This window comes from Gossypium arboreum, chromosome 10, assembly GCF_025698485.1.
Source record: "Gossypium arboreum isolate Shixiya-1 chromosome 10, ASM2569848v2, whole genome shotgun sequence".
NCBI classification, from domain to species: domain Eukaryota; kingdom Viridiplantae; phylum Streptophyta; class Magnoliopsida; order Malvales; family Malvaceae; genus Gossypium; species Gossypium arboreum.
This window is the reverse complement of record NC_069079.1, coordinates 66586713-66614569: the sequence shown is the minus strand read 5'-3', so window position 1 is coordinate 66614569 and position 27857 is coordinate 66586713.

Below are 27857 nucleotides of genomic sequence, written 5' to 3'. Positions count from 1 at the left end.
TCCTTGCTACGTGAGTCCGCCTACTATTGGTGGAGTACTCGACTTCATGGTACCTAGAGAGCAAGTGACTTGGGAATTCTTTCAAACCGAGTTCAAAAAATATATCGGTCGAGATTCATCGACCAAAAGCGAAGGAATTTCTTGATCTTAAGCAAGGTTCTATGTCGATTCTTGACTACTGAACGAAAATTTGTGAGGCTTAGCCGATCTGTAGCGAGAATGCATTTAAATCCGAAGCTATTATGTGTAAACGCTTGAGGATGGGCTAAATGATGATATAAGGATGTTCGTTGGCATTCTCGAAATACGAGAGTTCGTAGTACTTGTTGAGCGAGCTTGTAAAGTCGAAGAGCTTAGAAAGGAGAAACAAAAAGTTGATGTGGGAACAGGAGAATTCGAAAGAGGTCCTCGGAAAGTCTCTTCAACAGCATCGAAGAGATTTGAGATGATGTGAGCCGGTCTAGAGGCGTTTGGGCTTTTCTAGGCGAGGACGCGACGACCCCTGTGACCACACGAGTCACTTGATCGCCATGGTGGAAATGATCGTAGAGAGAGGCGGAGTGTCTACATTGTGGCAAATGGCATTTGGGGAGCTGTTGGTTTCATGATCGCTCTGCTATAAGTGTGGATCGGCCGACCACTTTATGAAGGATTGCCCGGGATGCATGAGCAGAATGTAAGTCGAGTGGAAACCCGGGTGCTACCATTTGCTCGAGGTAGGCCACCTAGAAATATGGGCAATGTCGGTGGCGGTCGAGAGAGGATCTAGAGATGCTACCATCGGATCCGAGGCTCGTGCTCTGCTAGGACTTATGCCATCTGCGCACGCGAGGATCTTGCCTCTCCGATGTCATTACCGTACTTTCACTCTTTTCAATACAAATGTGATTGCTTTGATTGACCACGGTTCTACTCATTCATATATATGTGAAACCTTAGCATCCAGTAAGACTTTGCCTATTGAGTCTACTGAGTTTGTAATTCGGGTGTCAAACCCCTTGGGTCATTACGTGCTTGTCAACAAAGTGTGCAAGAAAAGTCCCCTAGTGTTCCGAGGTTCTTGTTTTCCGGCGGACTTGATGCTTTTGCCGTTCGATGAGTTCGACGTTATTCTTGGTTTGGATTGGTTGACCATGCACGATGCGGTTGTAAATTGCAAGAGCAAGACTATCGATTTGAGGAGCGCGAATAACAAGATAATTCGGGTTGAGTCTACGGACTTAAAGGGTTGCCGGTTGTAATATCAGCGATGTTGGCCCGAAATATGTAAGAAAAGGGTGCGGCGTACCTTGCGTCGTGCTTTCGATGACAAGGAATCGAAAAAGAAACCCGAATCTGTGCCCGTGGTTTGTGAATACCGGATGTTTTCCCAAGAATTGCGGGTTTACCACATTAGAAATAGAATTTGGCATCGAATTGGGTCTGGTACCACTCAATTTCGATAGCTCCGTGTCGTATGGCACCAATGAAATTAAAGGAGTTGAAAGCTCGGTTGCAAGAATTGGTGGATAGAGGTTTTGCTCGCCGAGTTTCTCACCTTGGGGTGCACCGGTATTGTTCGTGAAAAGAAGGATGGAACCATGCGGTACGTGCATCGACTATCGTTAGCTTAATAAAGCGACGATAAAGAACAAATATCCGTTACCACGTATCGATGACTTGTTCGATCAACTGAAGAACCTCGGTGTTCTCGAAAATAGATTTGAGATCGGGCTATTATCAATTGCGAATTCGAGATTGGACGTACCCAAGGCGCCTTGAGCGAGATATGGTCACTATGAGTTCCTAGTGATGCCGTTTGGGCTCACTAATGCCCTACGGTATTTATGGATTTAATGAATCGGATCTTGAGACCATATTTGGATCGATTCGTAGTCGTGTTCATTGATGACATCTTGGTCTATTCAAGAAATGAGACCGAACATCTTGAACACTGCGGTTAGTCTTGCAAATTTTACGGGATAAGCAATTATATGCTAAGTTCACAAGTGTGAGTTACGGTTAAGAGGTTAGCTTCTTGGGTCATGTGGTATCGCATCGGGTATTCGAGTCGGCCGAATAAAATTTCAGCCATACTTAATTGGAAGCCTCAGAAATATTCTGAGGTTCGGAGCTTTTGGGGCTTGCGAGGTTATTACCGACGATTTGTAAAAGGTTTCTCAACGATAACCACCGATGATGACGCTACTCCAAAAGGATGTTAAGTTCGAATGGATGGAGAAATGTCAAAAAGTTTCGATCAACTGAAAACTTATTTGGTGAAGCCCCAATTCTAGTGCAACCCGAGTCCGGCAAAGAGTTTGTCATCTATAGCGACGCCTCCCTACTTGGGTTAGGTTGTGTATTGATGCAAGAAGGTCGAGTTGTGGCCTATCGTCGAGGCAATTAAAGCCACATGAGAAAAATTATCCGACTCATGATCTCGAATTGGCGCCATCGTCTTCGCCTTAAAGATTTGGCGACATTACTTATTTGGTGAAAGGTGCCATGTGTACTCGGATCACAAAAGTCTCAAATATTTGATGACCCAAAGAGACTTAAATCTGCGACAAAGGCGTTGGCTCGAGTGTTAAAGGATTACGAGCTGGTCATTGACTATCACCGGAAAGGCGAATGTGGTTGCGGATGCCTTGAGTCGTAAATCATTATTAAACTACGGTGATGAACGTGCACTTGTCTGTCCGATCCGATAGTGTGTTAGTAGCTGAATTGAAAGCCAAACCACTATTGATACATCAAATTCGAGAAGCTCAGAAAGTCGACGACGAGTTGGATGCAAAACGGGCTGAGTGTGTTCCGAACAAGGACTCGGAATTTCAAATCGATGATGACGATTGTTTGAGGTTCAAAAGTCGTCTGTGTGTTCCAAAGAATTCGGAACTCATTTCGATAATTCTGAATGAAGCCCATTGTAGCCGAATGGCAATCCACGAGAGTGCGAAGATGTACAATGATTTGAAACGTCGGTTTTGGTGGCATGGTATGAAGCGAGACATCTCCGACTTTGTTTGAGATGTTTAATATGTCAACAAGTGAAAGCGGAACATCAGTGCCTTGAGGATTACTTCACCAATCACAATACCCGAGTGGAAATGGGATCGAGTCACAATGGACTTTGTATCCGGACCGCCATTGTCGACAAGTAAGAAGGATGCGGTTTGGGTCGTGGTAGATAGATTGACTAAGTCGGCCCACTTTGTCCCGTCGTCGGATTTTTCAATGGACAAACTAGCCGAATTATGCGTTTCTCGATTGTGAGATTACAGGGTGCCTATTTCCATCGTGTCGGATAGAGATCCGAGATTTACCTCGCGATTTTGGAAAAAGTTGCAAGAAGCTTTGGGTACCAAGTTGCATTTCAAAGACCGCCTTTCACCCCTAAACCGATGGTCAATCCGGCGGATAATTTAGATACTTGAGGATATGTTGAGATGTTGCGTCCTCGAGTTTAGTGGTTCATGGGAGCGGTATTTGCCGTTGATTGAATTCGCTTACAACAACACTTTCAATCAAGTATTAAGATGGCACCCTACGAGGCTTTGTGCGGTCGTAAATGCCGTACACCATTGTTTTGGACAGAGCTTGGTGAAAGCAAGATTTTCGGGTGGATTTGGTTAGAGATCTTTGAGCGAGAAAGTGAAAGTAATCCGTGAAAGTCGAAGATAGCCTCCGATCGTCGAAGTCGTCGCGGATCTAAAGCGTAAGGGTATCGAGTATCAGGTGGGTGATAAAGTGTTTCTCAAGGTATCGCCTTGGAAAAAGATACTCAGATTCGGCCGTAAGGGCAAGCTGAGCCTGAGGTTCATTGGGCCATATGTGTGACAACCCGAATTAGGGCCTAATCGGAATAGTGGTTTCGTGACCACAAATTCGAGATAGAAATAATTTTTTTATAATTATTTTGGGGTTTATGATATGATTGCATGATTGTGTGAAAATTTCGTGATGAAATTCTATGCCTAAAGTGCTTAAATTGAAGGTAGGGACTAAATCGAATAAGTTGCAAAATTTGCATCCCGAAGTTTTAGTATGAAATTGTTTTGGAATATTAATTAGGAGGTCTTAAATAGCAATTTGACCAATTTTAAGTTCATGGACAAAATTAGGACATGGAAGGAATTTTGAAAGTTTAGTAAGGAGGGCATTTTGGTCATTTGGATATTAAATGAAATAAAATGGGAAAAATAACACAAAATTGATCATCATCCTCCTTAGTTGCTGCCAATTCTCCCTCTCTCCATAGCTAGGGTTTCTTCAATTTTCAAGCTCCATAGTAAGTGATTCCAAGCCCGTTTTAATGTTCTTTCGTTTTTGGAATCCGGAAGCTCGATTAAGCTTATGCTAGTAATAATTTAACCTAGGGTTCACATTTGGAAAAATACCCATAGGTGAAATTTGTGTATTTTGATGTTTTATGATAGAATATGAGGTTTTAAATTATGTTAAATAACTTGTGCTACTCGGTTTTAAGTGAAAGCGAGTAAAAGCAGCATAATCGGTAAAATACCTATTGTTCATAACTATATGATAGAGTGAGAATTTGATGTTGTTGTAGAAGAAAAATCTTCAGCATATCATAAAATATAAGAATAAGGGCTGAAATTAAATTCCAGAGCCTAGGGGCAAAATTGTAATTTTGAAAAAGTTAGGGGCAAAATGTAATTTTTCCATGATGTGATTTTGGATTGAAATAAATAGTATGAGTATTAAATGAGCTAAATGTGTTATTATAGATCAAGAAAGACGCGAATTGATCTCGAGCAGGGAAGGAAAAGTTTTGGACTAAATTGCAAAATTTCCACATTTTGCACCAAGGTAAGTTTGTATGTAAATATTACAATAATTTCATGTACATTCTTATATTTCAGCCTATTATATAAATATACTAGCTGATGTTAAAATATAAATCGACTATTGGAAGAATGGAAATAAATATAGAGAGAGATCACAGTTGAACATTAGCAGAGATCGAATGAAATAGAGGGCGTAGCTAGGTCACATGTATGATGCTGAGTGCACATCATGTGTACAAGAAAGCTACGAGACACCTGTAGTAGCTAGGTCACATGTGTGATACGAGATGTATCCCATGTAGACAAGAGAGCTACGTGAAAGATAAATGTAGCTAGGTGCATGCGTGATTCCAAGTGAAGGACACCATGTAGACAAGAGAGCTACGTGAAAGATAAATGTAGCTAGGTGCATGCGTGATTCCAAGTGAAGGACACCATGTAGACAAGAGAGCTCTGAGACAAATCGGTTGGAGTCGCATGAGTGGTACTAAGTGTTCACCATGTGTACAAGAGAGCGAACTAAGCGAAGTATGATGGTGGAGCTGTGTCTTTGAAACCATTAAATATCGAGGATTGATCCGAATTGTTCAACAGGATGGTTTTGTGGTGATATTGTGGTTTGGACCTACACTTATGGTGAATGAAATGTGGTGAAAATGATTTGTGGTATATACATATATAAGATAAAATGAGGTTAGCATAAAGAATGTGTGAAAGAGTGAAATTAGCATTAAAACTGTTTTTAGATGGTAGCAGTGACGTGATTTTGAAAAATCACCAAAAATAGGAGGAATATAATTAGAGGTTGAATGAGATGTGAAATTAAAGTTTAATGAGTCTACTTTCATATAAAAGAAACAGAGCAAGCAAAGGAATTCTATATTTTGAGATATTTACAATTGTATGTGACTTGCTCAGGATGAATACGTGATCCCCTGTTCCAACTTTGAAAAATAATTAAAAATTGTACAAATAAAATTAAGAAATATAGTTTACATGCCTAAATTCCTTATTGAGACTAGTTTTAAATGAAACAGACGTCAGGGTTGTTTGAATTGTGTACTGAGAGAAATTCAATTTGTAGTGAACAGAGGTCAGATCAGTCGAGCTGTGTAATAGGGGAAACTTTAACTAATAAACTGTACTAATCGGCTGAACCAAAAATTATAGAAAAAAATTAGCAAAAAGCCTTATGAGTCTAGATTCAGGTAAATTTTACGGATTTGAATTTCGAGTTTTGTAACTCGAGTTATGATTTATTTAGTGAATATGACGCAGCAGAGACAGCTTAATCAAAGTGGAATGAATAGTGAAGTTAAAGTAGATATACTTGAATTGTTGTGTAAACATGTTAGATTTTTTTTAATTAGTATTTACATACTTACTTACTAAGCTATAAGCTTACTTTGTTTCTCTCTTTTGTCTTATAGTGTTTTTCGGCTTGCTCAGGAGTTAAGGATCGTGAAGATCTATCCGCACTATCATACTTTAGGGTATTTGAACTAAATGTTTTGAATTATGGCATGTATAGTAGGCTTAATTATTTTGTTACGTGTCATATTTGTCTAGGTTTAAAATATTAGTTACAGTACTCGACCAGCTAATTTGTACAAGCCATTAAAGTTGGCTAATATTGTTCAAGACATATATTATACGATGCACTATCAAATTGGATGACATATTTATATTTGGTTATGTTTAATGGTATGTGTTATGTTACGGTAATACCTTGTATCTGTTAAATGACAGTAGCAGGTAAGGGTGTTACATTTAGTGGTATCGAGCTATGGTTTAGTCGGTTCTCGGACTAATAAAGTGTGTGTAAAAGTCTAGCTATACATGCCATAAAAATATCGTGATAGTGTGGTGACTCTGATTATTCTAAAGCGTGTTTTGTTTTAATATAGTAATGGATCTGAAGGAACTGCTGTGATGATCTTTGCTAATGTCGCCGGCTCCCTTTGAAGGGACCGCGCTGTGGAAAATAGACCTGAGACATTGAGACAAGGAGATGAGGCTCGGGATGCCTTTCTCCAAATGATGAACAATTGGTATCTTGAATTTATTCGAGCAAATCCAAATGCTCAACCTCCTCCACCCCTCCTATACCTCGAGACAATTCTGTAGCTACTCAAGGTATAGATTTGGTAAGAATGAACAAGCCTCCGGTTGACAAGATTCGAAAACAAGGGGCGAAGAGTTTAGAGCAAAGGTCGATGATGATCTGAGAAGCGAAATTCGGCTTGAAAATTCTACCCGTGTATTTGATGAGCTCTCATGTACACCGAGGAATGCTTAAAGTGTCTTGTATCACTTTTGAGAGATTGACTTACCAGCAGTGGAAGACTTTGGTTGCGATGGTGCCAAAAGAAAAAGTTACTTGGGATTTCTTCGGGAAGAATTTAGAAAGAAATACATAAGTCGGCGATTTATTGATCAAAAAGCGGAAGGAGTTCCTTGAATTGAAGCGGGGAAAATGTCTCATGGCAGTATGAGCGAATTTGTAAGACTCAACAAGTATGCCCGAGAATGTGTGTCCACCGAGGCCATTATGTGTAGAAGATTTGAAGATGGGCTGAATGAGGACATTAAAGTGCTTGTAGGAATTTTGGAGTTGAAAGAATTTGTAGTATTGGTTGATCGAGCTCTTAAAGCGAAGAATTGAACAAAGAAAGAAGAAAAGGCGCTATTGAGGCCCGAGATGTCGAAAAAAGCAGATAAGCAAGCCATTTCAATCTCAACCAAAGAGGTCCAAAGAGACAAACCCTCGAATAGCGGTTTCAATTGGGGATTCACACGAGAGATCGTGGTAGAGCATATTAGGGGTCTAAAGCTCAAGCTACTTGATGGCAAGTGTGGGTAATGTGCGACCTAGAAAGCCCGAGTGTCGACAATGTGGCGAGCAACATTATGGTGAGTGTTGGGGGACCGAGCGAGCTTGTTTCAGTCTTGGTTCTCATGAGCATTTTATTAGAGATTGTCCGGAGAAAGTTAAAGAAGAAAGATTTGAGTGCTAGATGAATACCACCGCTAGTAGAGGAAGACCACCGAGAAATCTGGAGGTGGGACTAGTAGTAAAACGTTGATGAAAGATTTAACGGCAAGATCGAAGCTAGAGCACTGCTAGAGCTTATGCTATCGTGCAGAAGATGCATCATCTCCGATGTTATTCTTGCTCGTGAGTTTCGGATGTATTTCTGAGGAATTGCAGGGTTGCCTCGAACGAGAGATAGATTTTGCCATTGATTTGTTGCCGCATCTTGCACCGATCTCGATTGCTCCATATAGAATGGCTCCGTGAATTAAAAGAATTGAAGGCTCGATTGCGGGGAGTTAACAGACAAAGGATTTGTGAGACCGAGTTTCTCTCCTGGGGTGCTCTGTATTATTCGTAAAGAAGAAGGATGGTTCAATGAGACTTTGCATTGATTACCGTCGACAATAAGGTGACTATAAAGAACAAGTACCGTTGTCGAGGATTGATGATTTATTCGATCGGTTAAAGGGGCCACAGTGTTTTCAAAGATTGATTTGAGGTCCGGTTACTACCGGTGAGAGTTAAGGAGTCGATGTGCGAAAACCGCCTTTAGGACAAGGTATGGACATTATGAGTTTCTTGTGATGCCTTTCGACAACAAATGCTCCAGCTATATTTATGGACTTAATGAATCGGATCTTCCGCCATATTTGGATAAGTTTGTAGTAGTGTTTATAGATGACATTTTAATTTATTCTCGAGATGAGTCGAACATGCGAACACTTGAGAACTATATTGCAGATCTTGAGAGAAAAGAAACTGTTTGCCAAGTTTAGTAAAAGTGAGTTACGGCTTCGTGAAGTCGGATTTTTGGGGCATATAGTCTCGGTGATGGTATTGGGTGGATCCAAGCAAGATTTACTGCGATCGTTGATTGAAACCACCCAAGAATGTATCCGAGGTTAGAAGCTTTTAGGCTTAGCCGGTATTATAGACGTTTTGTTGAAGGATTTTCGATGATTGCCTCTCCTATGACTAAGTTGTTGCAAAAGAATGTTAAGTTTGAATGGATGATAAATGTCAACAAAGTTTTGAAAAATTGAAAGCACGATTAATGAAGCACCAATTTTAGTACAGTAGAGTCGGAAAGGAGTTAAGTAATTTATAGTGATGCATCATTGACGGGCCTTGGATGTGTGTTGATGCAAGAGGGTAAAGTGGTAGCTTATGCTTGAGGCAGTTAAAACCGCATGAGAAGAACTATCCTACACATGATTTGGGCTGGCATTGTTGTTTTTGCCTTGAAGATTTGGCGACATTATTTGTACGGTGAAAAATGCGAATTTTTACTGATCACAAAAGTTTGAAGTACTTGATGAATCAAAGGATCTGAATCTGCGGCAATGAAGATGGCTTGAATTATTAAAGGATTATGATTTAGTGATTGATTATCATCCTGGAAAAGCAAATGTAGTTCTTGGCGCCTTGAGCGAAATTTCTTTTTACTTTGAGAGCCATGAACACGGGTTAGCATTGTCTAATGATGGGTCAATCTTAGCGAGATGAGAGCTAAACCGTTATTTCTCCGATTGATTTGTGATGCTCAAAGAATGATAGTGAGTTGCGGATCATGAGAACTCAATGCGAATCGAGTTCGACTTCAGATTTTCGAGTTGGACGGATGAGTATTTGATGTTTCGAGACAGGATATGTGTGCTTGAAAAGCGATAAATTGATTGAGAAAATATTACATGAGGCGCACAATGGTGTTTATCAGTTCATCCTGGTAGCACAAAATGTATAATGATTTAAAGAAGGCAGATTGGTGGCGGTATGAAAAGGACATTTCTGAATTTGTAACCAAGTGTTTGATCATCAACAAGTAAAAATTGAACATCAAGTGCCTTGAGGATTACTTCAACCGGTAATGGTGCTGAGTGGAAATGGGACAAGATTACCATGGATTTTGTAACCGGTTTGCCTTTAACTCCTAAAAAGAAGGATCTTGTTTGGGTAGTGGTTGATAGATTAACAAAGTCAGCCCACTTTATACCAATGCGTACCGATTACTCACTTGATAAATTAGCGAATTATATATTGCTGAAATTGTGAAGTTGCACGGAGTACCTATGTCTATAATATCGATAGAGATCCAAGATTTACCTCGAGATTTTGGAAAAAAGTTACAAGAAGCTTTGGGTACAAAATTGAACTTTAGTACCGCATTTCATCCACAAACAGATGGTCAAGCGGAAAGAGTAATCCGGTACTCGAAGATATGCTTAGATCTTTGTGTTTTAGAATTTGGAGGTAGTTGGGAGAAATATCTATCTTTGATTGAGTTTGCCTACAATAACAGCTTATCAATCAAGTATACAAATGGCACGTCTGAAGCCTTGTATGGTCGTAAGTGTCGAACTCCTTTATATTGGACCGAGCTTAGTGAGAAAGCAGATTCATGGAGTTGATCTAGTTAAAGAAACCAAGAGAAAATAAAAGTAATTCGGGATTGCTTGAAAGTCGCTTGGATCGACAAAAGTCATATCTGATTTAAAAAGAAAAGAGATTGAATTTCGGTGGGTGATAAAGTGTTCTTGAAGGTGTCACCATGGAAAAAGATTACGAGATTTAGTCGAAAAGGCAAGTTGAGTCCGCGTTTTATTGGGCGTCACGAGATTCTTGAGAGAATTGGACCAAGATGGCATATCGATTGGCCTTACCGGCGAGTTAGAAAGAATTCATAACGTGTTTCATGTATCAATGTTGCGACGTTATCGTTCGATCCTTCACATGTGATTTCCCCAACGAAATTGAGATTCGATCGGATATGACCTATGAGGAGAAACCAATAAAGATTTTGGCTCGAGAGGTTAAGCAGTTAAGAAATAAAAGTATAGCTTTAGTGAAAGTATTGTGGCACAGACATGGGATAGAAGAGGCTACGTGGGAACTGAGGAAGCTATGAGGAAACAGATACCCAAACCTCTTTCTGGGTAAGATTTTCGGGGCGAAAATCTCAAAGGGGAGAATTGTGACAACCCGAATTAGGGCCTAATCGGAATAGTGGTTTCGTGACCACAAATCCGAGATAGAAATAATTTTTATAATTATTTTGGGGTTTATGATATGATTGCATGATTGTGTGAAAATTTCGTGATGAAATTCTATGCCTAAAGTGCTTAAATTGAAGGTAGGGACTAAATCGAATAAGTTGCAAAATTTGCATCCCGAAGTTTTAGTATGAAATTGTTTTGGAATATTAATTAGGAGGTCTTAAATAGCAATTTGACCAATTTTAAGTTCATGGACAAAATTAGGACATGGAAGGAATTTTTGAAAGTTTAGTAAGGAGGGCATTTTGGTCATTTGGATATTAAATGAAATAAAATGGGAAAAATAACACAAAATTGATCATCATCCTCCTTAGTTGCTGCCAATTCTCCCTCTCTCCATAGCTAGGGTTTCTTCAATTTTCAAGCTCCATAGTAAGTGATTCCAAGCCCGTTTTTAATGTTCTTTACGTTTTTGGAATCCGGAAGCTCGATTAAGCTTATGCTAGTAATAATTTAACCTAGGGTTCACATTTGGAAAAATACCCATAGGTGAAATTTGTGTATTTTGATGTTTTATGATAGAATATGAGGTTTTAAATTATGTTAAATAACTTGTGCTACTCGGTTTTAAGTGAAAGCGAGTAAAAGCAGCATAATCGGTAAAAATACCTATTGTTCATAACTATATGATAGAGTGAGAATTTGATGTTGTTGTAGAAGAAAAATCTTCAGCATATCATAAAATATAAGAATAAGGGCTGAAATTAAATTCCAGAGCCTAGGGGCAAAATTGTAATTTTGAAAAGTTAGGGAAAAAATGTAATTTTTCCATGATGTGATTTTGGATTGAAATAAATAGTATGAGTATTAAATGAGCTAAATGTGTTATTATACATCAAGAAAGACGCGAATTGATCTCGAGCAGGGAAGGAAAAGTTTTGGACTAAATTGCAAAATTTCCACATTTTGCACCAAGGTAAGTTTGTATGTAAATATTACAATAATTTCATGTACATTCTTATATTTCAGCCTATTATATAAATATACTAGCTGATGTTAAAATATAAATCGACTATTGGAAGAATGGAAATAAATATAGAGAGAGATCTGGTTGAACATTGGAGAGATCGAATGAAATAGAGGGCGTAGCTAGGTCACATGTATGATGCTGAGTGCACATCATGTGTACAAGAAAGCTACGAGACACCACAGTAGTAGCTAGGTCACATGTGTGATACGAGATGTATCCCATGTAGACAAGAGAGCTACGTGAAAGATAAATGTAGCTAGGTGCATGCGTGATTCCAAGTGAAGGACACCATGTAGACAAGAGAGCTACGTGAAAGATAAATGTAGCTAGGTCGCATGCGTGATTCCAAGTGAAGGACACCATGTAGACAAGAGAGCTACGAGACAAATCGGTTGGGTCGCATGAGTGGTACTAAGTGTTCACCATGTGTACAAGAGAGCCGAACTAAGCGAAGTATGATGGTGGAGCTGTGTCTTTGAAACCATTAAATATCGAGGATTGATCCGAATTGTTCAACAGGATGGTTTTGTGGTGATATTGTGGTTTGGACCTACACTTATGGTGAATGAAATGTGGTGAAAATGATTTGTGGTATATACATATATAAGATAAAATGAGGTTAGCATAAAGAATGTGTGAAAGAGTGAAATTAGCATTAAAACTGTTTTTAGATGGTAGCAGTGACGTGATTTTGAAAAATCACCAAAAATAGGAGGAATATAATTAGAGGTTGAATGAGATGTGAAATTAAAGTTTAATGAGTCTACTTTCATATAAAAGAAACAGAGCAAGCAAAGGAATTCTATATTTTGAGATATTTACAACTGTATGTGACTTGCTCAGGATGAATACGTGATCCCCTGTTCCAACTTTGAAAAATCATTAAAAATTGTACAAATCAAATTAAGAAATATAGTTTACATGCCTAAATTCCTTATTGAGACTAGTTTTAAATGAAACAGACTTCAGGGTTGTTTGAATTGTGTACTGAGAGAAATTCAATTTGTAGTGAACGGAGGTCAGATCAGTCGAGCTGTGTAACAGGGGAAACTTTAACTAATAAACTGTACTAATCGGCTGAACCAAAATTATAGAAAAAATTAGCAAAAAGCCTTATGAGTCTAGATTCAGGAAATTTTACGGATTTGAATTTCGAGTTTTGTAACTCGAGTTATGATTTATTTAGTGAATATGACGCAGCAGAGACAGCTTAATCAAAGTGGAATGAATAGTGAAGTTAAAGTAGATATACTTGAATTGTTGTGTAAACATGTTAGATTTTTTTAATTAGTATTTACATACTTACTTACTAAGCTATAAGCTTACTTTGTTTCTCTCTTTTGTCTTATAGTGTTTTTCGCTTGCTCGGGAGTTAAGGATCGTGAAGATCTATCCGCACTATCATACTTTAGGGTATTTGAACTAAACGTTTTGAATTATGGCATGTATAGTAGGCTTAATTATTTTGTTACGTGTCATATTTGTCTAGGTTTAAAATATTAGTTACAGTACTCGACCAGCTAATTTGTACAAGCCATTAAAGTTGGCTAATATTGTTCAAGACATATATTATACGATGCACTATCAAATTGGATGACATATTTATATTTCGGTTATGTTTAATGGTATGTGTTATGTTCTGGTAATACCTTGTATCCTGTTCCGGCGACGGTAACGGGTAAGGGGTGTTACAATATGAGATATCCGAGCGAGTCGGTCCAGTGGCATATCGTTTGATTTTGCCCCCTGAACTCAAAAAGGTTCACGATGTCTTTCATGTTTTGATGCTTCGACGCTATAGATCCGATCCATCACACGTGATTAGCCCATCAGAAATTGAAATCCAAGCTAATATGAGTTATGAGGAAGAACCGATTCGTATCCTATCACGAGAAGTGAAAGAGTTGCGAAACAAGCGGGTTCCGCTAGTGAAAGTGTTATGGCTCAAGCACGGGATAGAAGAAGCTACTTGGGAGACCGAGAACTCTATGAGAGAGCGATATCCAAACCTATTCTTGGTAAGATTTTCGGGGCGAAAATCTCTTAAGTGAGGGAGAGTTGTGACACCCTAATGTGACCCTAGTCGGAGAGTGGTTTCGGGACCACGAAACCGAGTCACAAGAATAATTAGGTGTTATATTCTGTGCTTATTGTATGTGGAATTTGTATGCGTAAATATTTCGTGTCTTGATTTTTATTAATTAGGTGCAAATTTATAAGAAAGGACCCATGTGCTAGGACTTGAAAATGTGATAGGTGTATTTTAAGTGGCCTAATAATGCATGAAGTGAAATAAATGGAGTTGCATGTCAATTATCCCATTTCCTAAGGTGGATGGCGGCCATGACAAATTATGAGCAAGGAAAACATGTTTCCAACATGTTTGGCTAGTGAGTTATGTAGGAAGTATTATAATAAAAATAAGCATAAAAAATGAAAAAAAAAAGAAAGATGAGCTTGATGCCCTTGTTGCCGTGAGTAGAGGAAAAGAGAGGAGAAATTTTGTCCATCCATTTTCACTTCTTGGCCGAAAATACTAAGGAAAAAGGGGGAGGATTTTTGCTTCATGCTTGGTTTAGAAGAGATCTAGAAGGAGATTTGGCTAAATTGCATCAAGATTAAGGTATGTATGAGGTTGTGTTGGGAGTTTCATGCATGTTTTGGTTGCTAACTTGATGTGCATGTTAGCCATGGCTCAAATCTTTGTTATGCCATGGAAATGGTATTTGGCCAAAGTTGTTATGGTGATAAAGCCATTGCATGCTAAGTGTGAAGCTTCATGATGATGCATGCAATGATGGATTGTCTACTCTTGACTAAGATTTTGAGTTTTCTTTTTGTTCAACCATGATTGAAGTTAAAAAGGGCCATGATTGTCATATTCGGCCATGATGCATTCATGAGCATGATTCATGCTTCTTGCATGTTAGTTAAAATTTGTGTTTTGGATGGCTATGGACACCTTGAAATTGACCATGCTCATATATGTATATATATGTTTGCACATGATGTTTTGGTTATGAAGGAAGTGATGAATATGTTTGTTTAAAGAAGAAGATGTTGAAGAATAATTGTGAAATTGCAAGCACATTCGGCCTAGCACACATATGAGTGCTTGATGCTATATTATAAGTTTTGAGCTACAATATGCAAAGCATTAACTAGTAAAATGCATGCTGTTTTGTGAGGTATTAAGTGCATAATTGGCCTCAACATGTACATGAATATTCGGCCTTGGGTAGCCTATTGAAGGCCTTAGCTTTTCCTTGATGCTCGAATAAATTGTATTGAATTGCTTGATGTAGTATAAAATGTGCATGACCATTGTGTATTCAAGCTAAAGGGTGGCCATATGACCATTTAAACTCCTTGTCATATTCGGCCATAAGCTAGCACAATGAGGTTTTAATAAATTGAATTTGTTTGAATTAGCTCAAGAGCTTAGAGGGCCACAATTGGACAAGGGGAAGGAGAAAGTGATCGAATAGCCGTAAAAGCCGTTCGACAACATCCGAGGTAAGTCCTCAAGAAGTGACCCTACTTGAATTATGTGAAATGATGTATGGATGTGTATTGATTATTGATTATGTGTGTATGAGTATTTGAATGATACCGGGCTAAGTCCAAGGCGATTATGCTAGTGATCATAATTGTGTTTGAGCCTTAATGCGAAAATGAAATATGTATGTCCAATGATTATTGATGTATGTGCGCATGAGAAATTGAATGATATCGGGCTAAGCCCGAAGACGTTAATGCTGGAAATTATATCCGGTTAAGACCGAAGGCAATTGTGCTAGTGGCTACATCCGGGCTAAGACCGAAGGCATTCGTGCGAGTCATTCTATCCGGCTAAGACCCAAAGGCATTTGTGCACGTGGTTATATCCGGTTATATTCCGAAGAATCTTGGGCTGGAGGTGAGTGTTGGTTGCTGTAATGAATTCAATTAGTACGCTCGAAAAGCCCAAAGAATAAGGTACGTTCGTTAATGCTGGAAATTATATCCGGGTTAAGACCCGAAGGCAATTGTGCTCGTGGCTACATCCGGGCTAAGACCCGAAGGCATTCGTGCGAGTCATTCTATCCAGGCTAAGCCCCGAAGACGTTAATGCTGGAAATTATATCCGGGTTAAGACCCGAAGGCAATTGTGCTAGTGGCTACATCCGGGCTAAGACCCGAAGGCATTCGTGCGAGTCATTCTATCCGGGCTAAGACCCGAAGGCATTTGTGCACGTGGTTATATCCGGTTATATTCCGAAGAATCTTGGGCTGGAGGTGAGTGTTGGTTGCTGTAATGAATTCAATTAGTACGCTCGAAAAGCCCAAAGAATAAGGTACGTTTATATGTGCATTGGAAAGTCGACATGTTTGAGCAACATTAAGCTCAATCGTCTAACGAATTTCAGCTATTGAATTGATCGATACTTTGTGAAAGTATATAATGATGAAGTGTGAAGTAAGAATGACTATGTGAATGTGTATTAATGGAATGATGCATTTGGTTATGTGAATGTATTGCTTTAATTAAAGCTGATTATATTCCTTGAGACTTACTAAGCATAAAAATGCTTACCCCGTTGCTTTGGCTCTCTGTTTTATAGATTTCGCTCGATAGCAATCGGATTCGGGATCAATAAAGTCGAAGTCATCCACACTATCAACGCCTCTATTTTGGTATAAATTTTGTTTGAACTTTGAAATGGCATGTATAGGACTACCCTTGTTGGTTTAAAATGTGGTGATGTATATGTATACGGCCATGCGAAAATGGCTCGTAAAAGGAAGCATGAACTTAGACTATTTTTGGTTTGTATGTATATATATGGTGTCATGATGTGATTATGGATTGGAAATGGGAATGTTGGTCACATGATCAGCCATTGGTATGGTTAAAATGATCATATATGAACCTATGTATGGCAAGACTAGTTGGTTCATGGAGACTACAAAATAGGTAAGACCTACCTTAAAAACAGAAGCTGCCAGCTGCAGTGACGTGAATGTGAAAAATCACCAAAATTTGTAGGAATGGTATTAAATAGTGAATAAGCTATGTAAATGAACCTTGATGAGTCTATTTTCATATGGAAGAAACGAAATGGTCATAGGAGTTACAGGTTAAGAGATATGAAAGCTATTGTGAGACAGGGCTAGAACGGTTTCTGGGTCCCCTGTGGCAACTTTAAAAATTTACTATAAATTATCCAGAAATAATTAGGAGTCATGCCTTATATGTAAAGATTCTATTTTGAGTCTAGTTTCATTAGAAACAAACGACACCAGTATTGAAGCCCTGTACAGAGAGATATTCAAGTTATAGCGCGCGAAGGTCAGAGCAGTCGATCCCTGTAACATGGGCAACTTTAACTAATAAACTGTACCAATTGGCCCAACCAAAAATTCTAGAAATAAATCCATGGATGGATATATGAGTCTAAATTCAGGGAAAATTTACGAAACCAGTTTCTGAGTTTTGAAACTCGAGATATGATTTTTAAGTCGACGGTGACGCAGTTTTCTAGCCTGACTGGAAATGTCAAATTGGTGGCAAAACATGTGAACTTGGCTTGTTAACCCCTCGTGTCCGACACCGGCGATGGTCTCGGGTTCGGGGTGTTACACCAAAGCTGATACTACATTGGACAAGTAATCTCTTCATTTTCCAATAATCATTACCTCTTTATCCTCAACAGTCCTTAACACCATCCTCTTAGCTGCACAATCCAGAGTTGCCCTATGCTTGGTCAAACAGTCCATCCCTAGGATCAAATCGAATTCTCCGAACAGTAACTCCATCAAGTCTCCATAGAAAATCCTACCTTGAGTCTCTAAAGGCACCTCCCTAAAGAGTTTCTCTACCTTAATCAAGTGACCTAAAGGACTTATCATAGTGACCCCACAAACAGTCTCCTCAAAGTGTACACCTAATGCCCTAGTACGCTTTCAGCATTCCCCCAGATGCACTCTGCCACAATCTCCACAAGCTTGTGGTCTAATTGTGTTCACCGTAACTACTGGAACTGGTTCCTCCATCCTAGCTCTCTTAACATTCCGGTTTGCAGCACTAGCTAGTCCAGCATCCCTCCTGAATCGGTTTTGATCCCTATCGCGGTTCTTTCGTTCGGCTTGCTTCACCTCTTTGGCTATCTTAGCCTTCTCTACCAGTACAGCAAAATCGCGCTCTCTCTGTGGAGCTATTAGCACCCTTAACTCATCCCAGAGGCCATCCTCAAAACGAACACTGCGCTCATATTCGGTGGAGACAATGCCACCAGCGTATCGGCTCAATAGCAGAAACTCTGCCTCATATTCAGTAACAGTCTTACTACCCTGGGTCAAGTTCAGGAATCCCTTTCTTCGTGCATCCACATAGCTAGCCCCGACATATTTTGCCTTGAAGGACTGCTTGAACAACTCCCATGTTACCCTCTCAGCTGGGGTACCCTCTCTCATAGTGATCCACCACTGATATGCCTCATCCCGCAGCAACGACACCACTCCTTTTAACTTCTACCCCACTGAGTAGTCCAGGTCATCCATAATCCGCTCCGTGGCTTCCAGCCAATACTCAGCCACATTTGGGGCTACTCCAGATACGTCCTTAAAAACCTCCGCTCCGTTGGCCCAGAGTCGCTCAGAAATGGACCCCCTATTCATGGGCCTGACATTAGCTCCAGCCACCCTTTCCAAAACTCTCAACATGGCCTGGGACAGAGCGTCGTCCCCTGCGGCTGGATCATACGGCCCAGTAGCATCCACCGGTGGTGGTCGTGCCTCACCAGCCGGCATGTGTTTAGAAGACGAAGATCCAGCTTGAGTACTACCTCGGCCTCGACCACGGCCTCTTCCCCGAGCAACTCTCGTACTAATATCGATTTATCTGATTACGAATTTTATGACATTAGTTTACTGTTTCAATTGTTTATTATAGAATATCTTATGAATAGATAAAGTTTCAGAGTTGTTCTAGCGCAATCGCAGTTTAGCTACTATCTCAATTTCCTAGGGCTTAGTTTTCCCTACAGTCTCAGTTTTGTAGCCTTAATACTACCTTATATATAGTACTATATATAAGGCTCAGTACTATCTACAGTATTATTTTTAGTACAGGGCAGTATATATAGAGCAGAAAGATACTTACAGACTTGGTGCCGGGGATTCAGTGTGCCACCTTATCATATTTCAGACAAACTCAGAAGATTTAGACCTTTTTAAAATCCATTTCTCAAACATTTGATTTAAAGAAACCAAGTTTGAAAATTATGTCCTTTAACCAGAAAAGTTGTTTTCAAAAGTCAGATTTTTCCAAAAATACCCTCTTTGGGCTTAAAGTTTTGAAAACCTTTTTGGACCCGATCCACAGCAGAGTTGTTGCAACCGGGATCTAGTACCACTAAATGTAACACCACAAACCCGGCCTAGATGTTACGGCCGAATCCGGTCTATCACATTACCTACCACTAACCAAGTTACCTAGTTTACTAAAGTTTGGGTGAGCTTTGCAAAAACCATTAATGAAGTTTTAAGAGAAATGTTTCGATTCACTAGTGTAAGTCCTATCCATTATCGATTGTTAAGGGTTTAGAAAAACGTGACATTTGTTGCACCTTGAAAAGTTTCATTTTGAAGACGTTTAATTGTCGTGTCGGTTTGAAACAATTAATTTTTGATAAACCCAGAGTTAACCAATTTCAAGGAATCAATTTAAGTGATGTGAATCTCAAGTCAAAAACGATTTAAGTAATTTTAAAAACCCAAAATAAAAATAATAGAGCGTCCTTATTACAACTTTAACCAAAATAGAAATAATCAAAAATAAATGTGAAATTTAAAAGGAAGCTACTTGAAACTTATTTAAAACCAGAAATTTAATCTTCGTGGCCACTCTGAATCTCGCCCAGCTCCAAGTCCACCAACTAGGGCTCACCTGCAAAGACGGAAGAGAAAGGGCATGAGTTTGGGCCTAAGCCCTATTCAGATAACCGCAGGTACGGGGCCGAAGCCCTTTTCAGAATACGATAAACTGGGCCTTAGCCCCTTTTTAGAAAACAGTATGGCCTATAAGCCCACTCCAGAACAGAACAGACGTATTCATGTATGCAAGCCCAACACAGCCTATAACCAACCGCTACACTCCACCCGTACCAGCCCTCCACTCCATGTGAGGAATAGCTCAACCCACCCAGCCCTACACTCCACAGTTGCAGCATAGCTGCTCAGATATTAGTAAGTTGAGGCAAAGCCTCCAATATGTGGTCAAGCCACTTTCAGTACTTCATCCATCAATAACCCAGTCCCATGCATCAGATAATAATAACATGGCATGCAGTAAATTGTAACAGTCAAACATGCATTCAGGTCAACCTTAATCGTAGGGGTATATCAGTAATTTTGCTCCTAGGGGTAAAACTGTAAACTTTCCACCTGTAAAGGTATTTCAGTACTTTTATCAGTTTTAACTGTTCTCATTAATGTTACGGTCCTTACTAGCCCATTTTTCATCGCAGTAACTTATTTATCTCAATTTCACAATTTTAGCCATTAGACCCTAAAACCCCTAATGGGCCTTACAGTGTCCATTAGCAATTTAAGCTCATTTAATTCAAGTTTTATGACCAGTTTACTGGTTTAAGCAGTTTTGATTCTACAGTCTAACAGAACATACTTATTGCCTATTTTTTTATATTATAAAGTTTTTTATTATTTTTTATTTATTAACCCGTATGAGCCCGTAAGCCCATTGCGCCCAGTTTTAGCCTATCGAGGCCCAATTACCGAAGTGCACAAAATTTCACACACACTAACTTACCACTTTGTGATTTTAGATCTAATGATTTCTAAACATCTTTTGAGCACTCGCACACTCACAAGCCCACGAAATGCTGGAATTTTAGCATTTCGACTTTTGCCGAATTGAACTATGAGAGGGTGCTCGATACACACCTGTTTCGCGACGACCGCTATTGAGATCCCTTACGATGTCCTACAATTGATCACCAAAATTCTTAGATTGCAACCCACAACAACCAATCCCAATATCCAGCAACCCATATTCGAACCATGCCCCTAAAGCCTTTAGAATCTTACCTTTTTGCCGAAAACAAATGACTAGATCTAAGTCTAGTTGTTCCAAAGATCCAAGCCTCCATTCAAACCTCTAGAAGACACTAATCACCAAAAGAAATCATCAGTTAAAGACCCTTAAAGCCCTATACCCAAATCGACAGCCTCCCTAGATTTCAAAGACTTCGGCTTTTCTAAATTGTAAAATAAGACTACATCTGAGGTGATGAGCACTTACCACTTATTCTTCTTTGATTTCTACACAGATCTAATGCAGATCTATCCTCTAAACGATAGTAAAACTCGAATCCAGGAGATCTAAAGTTTCGACTATAAGTCCCTAAATCTATGGTATTTTGGCTTTTTAAGTGATGAAGAAGATGACGATTTGAGGCTATAACTTTGAAGTAATGTTGCCAATAGATACTAAGGGTTTAGAGAAGATGAAATTTGATCAAAAAGAACAAAAATAAAGGAAGGATTTTGGCTTGGAGAAATCGGCACAAGAAGTGAGTTTTCAAGATTTCGGCTTTTGTGGCAATCGGCTATGGAGGTTTTGTAGAGGATGGGATTGACAGAGGAGGTGAGTAAGGTGATCAGAAGATTTTGGCTAGGAGAAAAAGCAAAAAGGAAGAAAGAAAATGGAGGAAAAAGAGAGGAAGAAGAAATTGGCACCAAGGAGAAGGAATTTGCATTTTTGGTTTTTTGTGAGAACTCAGAAAGGATGAATAGTAGTGAAAGGTTTCAGGTGGCTAACCCTAATTCTCCAAGACAAAAAAAATAAAAGAACCTAACCCTAATATCAACTAAAACAATCGGCCCAACCTCCCTAAGGCCCTTGCTGACATTCACTTAAGTGATCACATGCCCGACACATGCCTAAAATTAAAAAGTAACCATATGCCTACCTTGCAACTTGAACCCTGGACCTTTAATTCCTTCCCAGACGCCATTTTTTTTAGGAACTTAGTGGCGCCACCTTACCACTTTACCAAGGCCTTATTTGTGTCATAATTTACGAAGTTCTTCTTAAAAGCCCACTTAACCAAGTCTCTTATTCACTTAAAATCCAACCTTGATATTTTACCGTGTTTAACTTAGGCTTGGGCCTTCTAAAGGCCCACTAACACACTTAAACACAATTCCAATATTCAGAACACCAAAATTTCAAAATTTACCAAAAATTACAGAAACCCGAAAATTTCTGAAAATTAAGGCGTTTCAAATATCCCAAACTAGGGCCTAGTCAGAATAGTGGTTTCAGGACCACAAATCTGACGTGAAAATATTTTTTTTATGATTTTTATGAGGTTTAGAATATGAATATATGCATGTGTTAAAGTTTCATGAAGAAATTCTAAGTATAAGGTGTCCAATTGGAAGAAGGGTTCATATTGAATAAGTTGCAAAATTTGTGTTTTAGAAGAAATTTGTATGAAATTGCTTTGGATTATCAATTAGGAGGTCTTAAAGAGCAAGTTTCCCAATTTCTAAGTTTTTGGACAAAAATGGGCTTGTATGGAAAATTTTGAAGGAAAGGCATTAAGGGCATTTTGGTCATTTGGTATATTAATGAAATAAAAAGGGAAAATAAGCCAAAAATCAGCTCATTCTCTCCATGTTGCTGCTGCAATTTTAGGGTTCTCCATAGCTAGGGTTTTCAAGCTTTCCAAGCTTTATAGTAAGTGCTCCCAAGCCCCGTTTTTAATGTTCTTCGTATTTTTGAAATCTTGGTAACTTGCTCTCTCTATTTCTACCCATATTTCATGCTAGGGTTCATGTTTAGAAATTTACCCATGCATGAGAAGCTTATTTTTTGATGATTTATGGAGGAATATGGGAGTTTAAAGGATGGTAAATTTTACTAAGTAAATTTTCAAGAAAAGGGTATAAGGACTATTTTGTAAAAGTTGTAGAAAAGAGTAGAAAGAAGTGAAAGCAAGGAAAATGTGGGCTGTTATGAAAATGAAAATTGTTCTGCTAGCCTTGGGTAACTAAGAAATCCCATACATTGTATTATCCGAGCCTAAGGACTAAATTACAAATATATAAAATTATAGGGGTAAAACAATAATTTTACCCAAATATGAATTTTGGATCGTTTTGAGTAATGTATGTATTAAACAAGCTAAATTTGGTATTATAGATCAAGAGAATCGAGATACGGGCCTTGATCAGGGAAAGAACAAGGTTTACGAGGTTTAGGCCCGATTTCTGATATTTTGTACTGCAGTAAGTACATATGCAAATAAAATACATTAATTATTGTTATTAAATGATTTATTGATATTTGTATGCTTAATATGCTTATTTGGCTATGTTGATAATATAACATGTTTTGATGCCTTGCTATATGATTATGAGACGTTGGCCATGTGAAAGAAACCATTTATGCAAGTACGTTCGGTAAAGCTCTGGATGTCTAAAATCCCATTTGAACCTTAGGAATAGTTGAGGATACAAGTGACGTGTCACTAGGATAGTCATGTGTGTTATGAGATTATTTAATATGTGATACATGCTAGGGTCCGGGTGCTGGGTATCCTAAGTTGTGTTCGGATTCTCTCTTAGCTCTTTGAATAGCCCCGTTGAGAGCAACATGTGATTCTATGATATAAGGAACTTCGGTGCACTTTTTGTCAGGTAGCCAAGGCTATGTTCAGGCACTTCTGTGCATTTCTTCTGTGTGTCCAATCATATTCCAAGTGTTCAACAGATAACATTATATGAATTCTAAAAGTAAAATTTAAGTAAGCCATAGGTGTGCAAGATGGCACAGGGATGTACTAAAACCCTATGAGGACTTAGTATATAATGATATTATGAAAGGATCTGTATTTGGATAAGCATGTGCATAGGAATATGGAAGGTAAAGTATATATATAACATGATGAAAAGTATCATAATGGATAAGTAATTATGCGTAGATTATCAATAATTGTAAAAATATAGATTATTTGTATGTGTACTTACTAAGCTTTATAGCTTACCCTCCTCTCCTTTCCATTCTCTTTAGATACGTCAAGGTAGCTCAAAGGATCGGGAGATGTCGGAGCCCGGATCACACTATCTTCAAGGATTTTGGGTATAAAAAGATTTCAATTATTTTGGTCATGGCATGTACAAGAAACTTGTCTACTTTGTGTATATGTATCATGTTGAAGTAGCCAAGTGTAATAGCTCATTTGGGCATTGATTATTTTGTATGTGGCCATGTGGTTTGGTCCATATTAATGATTGGGATGTATCCCTAAGTTTACCCTTGCATGCATTCTAAGATGTGTATGTGTTGGTTTGATGGATGACTATTTATTTGCTAGTATGTGGTTGCATGATTTAGCACTCATAATGGATTGATAATAAGGAATATGGTAAACCATGAAATTGGTGTGGAATGACTAAAAGATAAGGTCGTGTGAATACAAATGGACTAGTATAAAAAGGGGGTCAAAGTGATGCTATAATGTTGCATGTTTAAGTGTCCAAATATATCATGGGATATGCCATTGAACATATAGAAGTGTATGATTGTTTAAGGGTGACCGATGGCTTGGAGAGTAGCCTCAAAATGGTCCACATGGGTAGACATACGGGCATGTGTTTAGGCTGCATGTGACACATGGTCAGCCCCATGGATGTGTCGTTCGGCCGTGTGTCCCCTGCACCTTGAATTTTAGGCTAACATGCACGCTAGTAAACACACGGGTAGAGACACGACCGTATGTCTCAACCGTGTGGAGGACATGACCTCTGGCCATGGCCGTGTGCTTGGCCATATGCCTCAAATTTGTATGATGATGTAATAAATAGAATGCTCGCTAAAATCAAACGGGCTACCACACGGGCATGTCCCAGGCCGTGTGAGGGACACAGGCCAAGGACACGGGCGTGTGCTTAGCCGTGTGAAAACCCTGTAGGTTCAAATTGGAAAATAAATCCAATAATTCCACACGGGTGTGGGACATGGGTGTGTCCCCAAGCACACGGGCGTGTGCATTGCCTACACAGGGGCGTGTAAGGCTTTATAACCTAGAAATTTTCTTAGAATTTTTGTGAGTTCTCGATTTAGCCCTGGACCGTTAATGATGTATGTTTTGAGTCTCATAGGTCCATAATAGGGATAATTTGACTTTAATTGATTAGTTTTAGTTTGAATAAAATTTTATGGCCTAGTTTTGTATGTTTGGTTTTGCTTAAGTTCGGTAATGCCTCGTACCCTGTCCTGGCATCGGATACGAGTGTTACATAAATCCAAGCCAGATCTAAGAATTTAAAAATTAAAAGAAACAATTAAAATAGATAATTAAGATAAAAAATAGAACAATTAAATAAATAAAATATTTAAATTATTAAATAGGAACAAAATAGAATAAAGAAGAAAATAAAGAAAATAATACAGAAGATAGATGGAAAAGAGGGAACGTGGCCTGTAGAAGCCCTAAGTAGCCTTGGAAACAAAGTACTCCGATTTGGCAGAAAAGACAAATTGAGTTTGAGGTTCATCGGGCAGTATGAGATTATCAAGCATATCGGACCGGTTTTATATAGATTGTCACCAGAGATAGAAAAGGTTTACAATGTATTTCACGTATCGATGTTTCGACGGTACAGATCCGATCCTTCAAATGTGAGATTAAGATTCAGTCTGATATGACCTATGATGAAGAATCGATCCGTATTTTAGCTCATTAGATTAAAGAATTGCGAAAGAAGAAAATTCTGTTTGTAAAAGTAATGTGGCATCGACACAGTGTTGAAGAGGCTACATGGGAGCCTAAAGATGTTATGAGACAGCAATACCCGAATCTGTTCAACGGTAAGATTTTTGGGGATAAAAGAGTTAACTTTGAATTTATTTAGATCAATAACAAAAGAAAATGGAATTAGATCAAGGAAAGTCGAAAGTCTTCAAGTTGCCGATTCTATTCATTCAAATCCGTACAAGGTAAGTCTATATACAAATAAATGTATTTGAAATGATTTATTTATGATTATTGTAACACCCCTTACCCGTGTCCTATGCCGGGACAGGGTACAAGGCATTACCAGACTTAAACACAAACAATCATCCAAACCGGGCAATAAAATTTCATTTATATTTTAAAACATTCAATCACATGCACATAGTCCCTTATTTGGGTTTACGAAGCCAAAACATGCTTTAGAAAGGGTTCAGGACTAAACCAAAAACTTTGGAAAGCTCTGGGAAAAACTTAGAATTTTTTTTCCCATAAAACAGGGTCACATGCTCGTGTGGACACAGGGGCACGCCCGTGTCCTCAGGCCGTGTAACTCTTTGTTTACGATGTCAGCAAATAAATTGAACCACACAGCCAAGCCACACGCCCGTGTCCCCAGGCCGTGTCCCTCACATGGTGGAGACACACGACTGTGTCTTATCCCATGTAGTTAACTCTTAGGCTATTTTCCAAGCCTTTTTGTTACCCTTACATGCACACACATATACATGGATCCAATGGCATTCAACATCCTTAGTTATGATACAAACATATCATTTACCTATCAACATACATGTGTTACACATTCCCACATTAAACCCAGACTAGTCATACCATAGTTATCTTTGTGCCAATTTTTTTCAACTTATCATCAAACTTCCATGTTCAAAGCATTATTATTTTATCTCCATATTACAGGTTTAATTCATGATCATAAAACATGCATTCAACACACATGACATATTGCCAACCATGCATGAAAGACAAACATAATCATATCTTCACATCATAAGCAATAAATCATAACATGACTAGCTAGACTTACAAGCGATAATCAATATGTGCCACATATCATGGCGATATACAATAGCTCGAAATAGGCTAATACATTTGGCCAAATCATAATAACACATGTCATAAAACTAGGTCCCTATACATGCCACTCACTTGATAATTCTAACATATTTAACAATATTCCAAAGGTATTGGCTTGATAGTGTGATGCTGCCTCCGACGATCTCCAACCCTAAGTCGACCTAACAACACTAAAAGAAATGGAAAGGAGGGAGTAAGCCCATAAATAAGTATGTTAATTTGCTTGATGTAAACTATGTGATTGTGATGATATTATATTGACGATGAATGTTGAGTCATAAGTGTGTATTTATGAGAGTCAAATTAGAGGCTTTACAACTTCCCCTTACCAGTGTTGCTTTTGTGACAAAAAAAAATTACGAGAATTATGTTGAATAAGCTCACAAGTATGAGATTAAAGAGTTCAATGGTGGGATAATTAGTAATGCAAACAGAGTAGAGTACAGAGTAACAAATGAACTCAGTTTTAAAAGAAATATCGAAATGTTTTAAAAGACCATACAAAATATGTAATGTTTTAGTTAAAGAAGAAATTGGTCTCAGCTATTCTACTCATTTGGGTATGAAGTTTAAAGATATGCTTGATGGGATTCCTTCCGAATTGGTTTTCATTAGTGAGTGGGATAATACGGGGTCCTTGATGACAGAATTAGTCAGAGAAAGGATAAATGAGTTGTAAAGATGTCTGTGTGTAACGGTTAAAGTTGAATAAATTACAGTGACTTTTTCTGGGTGTTCTAAATATTCAATTGTCCCTAAGGGTTTATATGATTGTTCTCTTTTTGATGAAATTCTTATTGTGTGAGAATATTAGCTAACTATGATATTAGACGTAAGCATTATTGGACCCGTTGGTTTATGATCAGCATTTCTTTATTCTCTTCGAAATTCTATTATATTAAGTTGGAATAAGGATGATGGTAAAAAATTATGTGAGGCTATTCTTCCTTCCTGCCAAATGATGTTTGTCTTATGTGTATACTCGAAAGATGTAACAGCTCTAAATTGACCCTAGTCGGAAAGTGGGTTCGGGACCACTAAACCGAGTCATAAAAATAATTAACTGTCATAGTTGATGCTCATTATATGTACATATGCATGTGT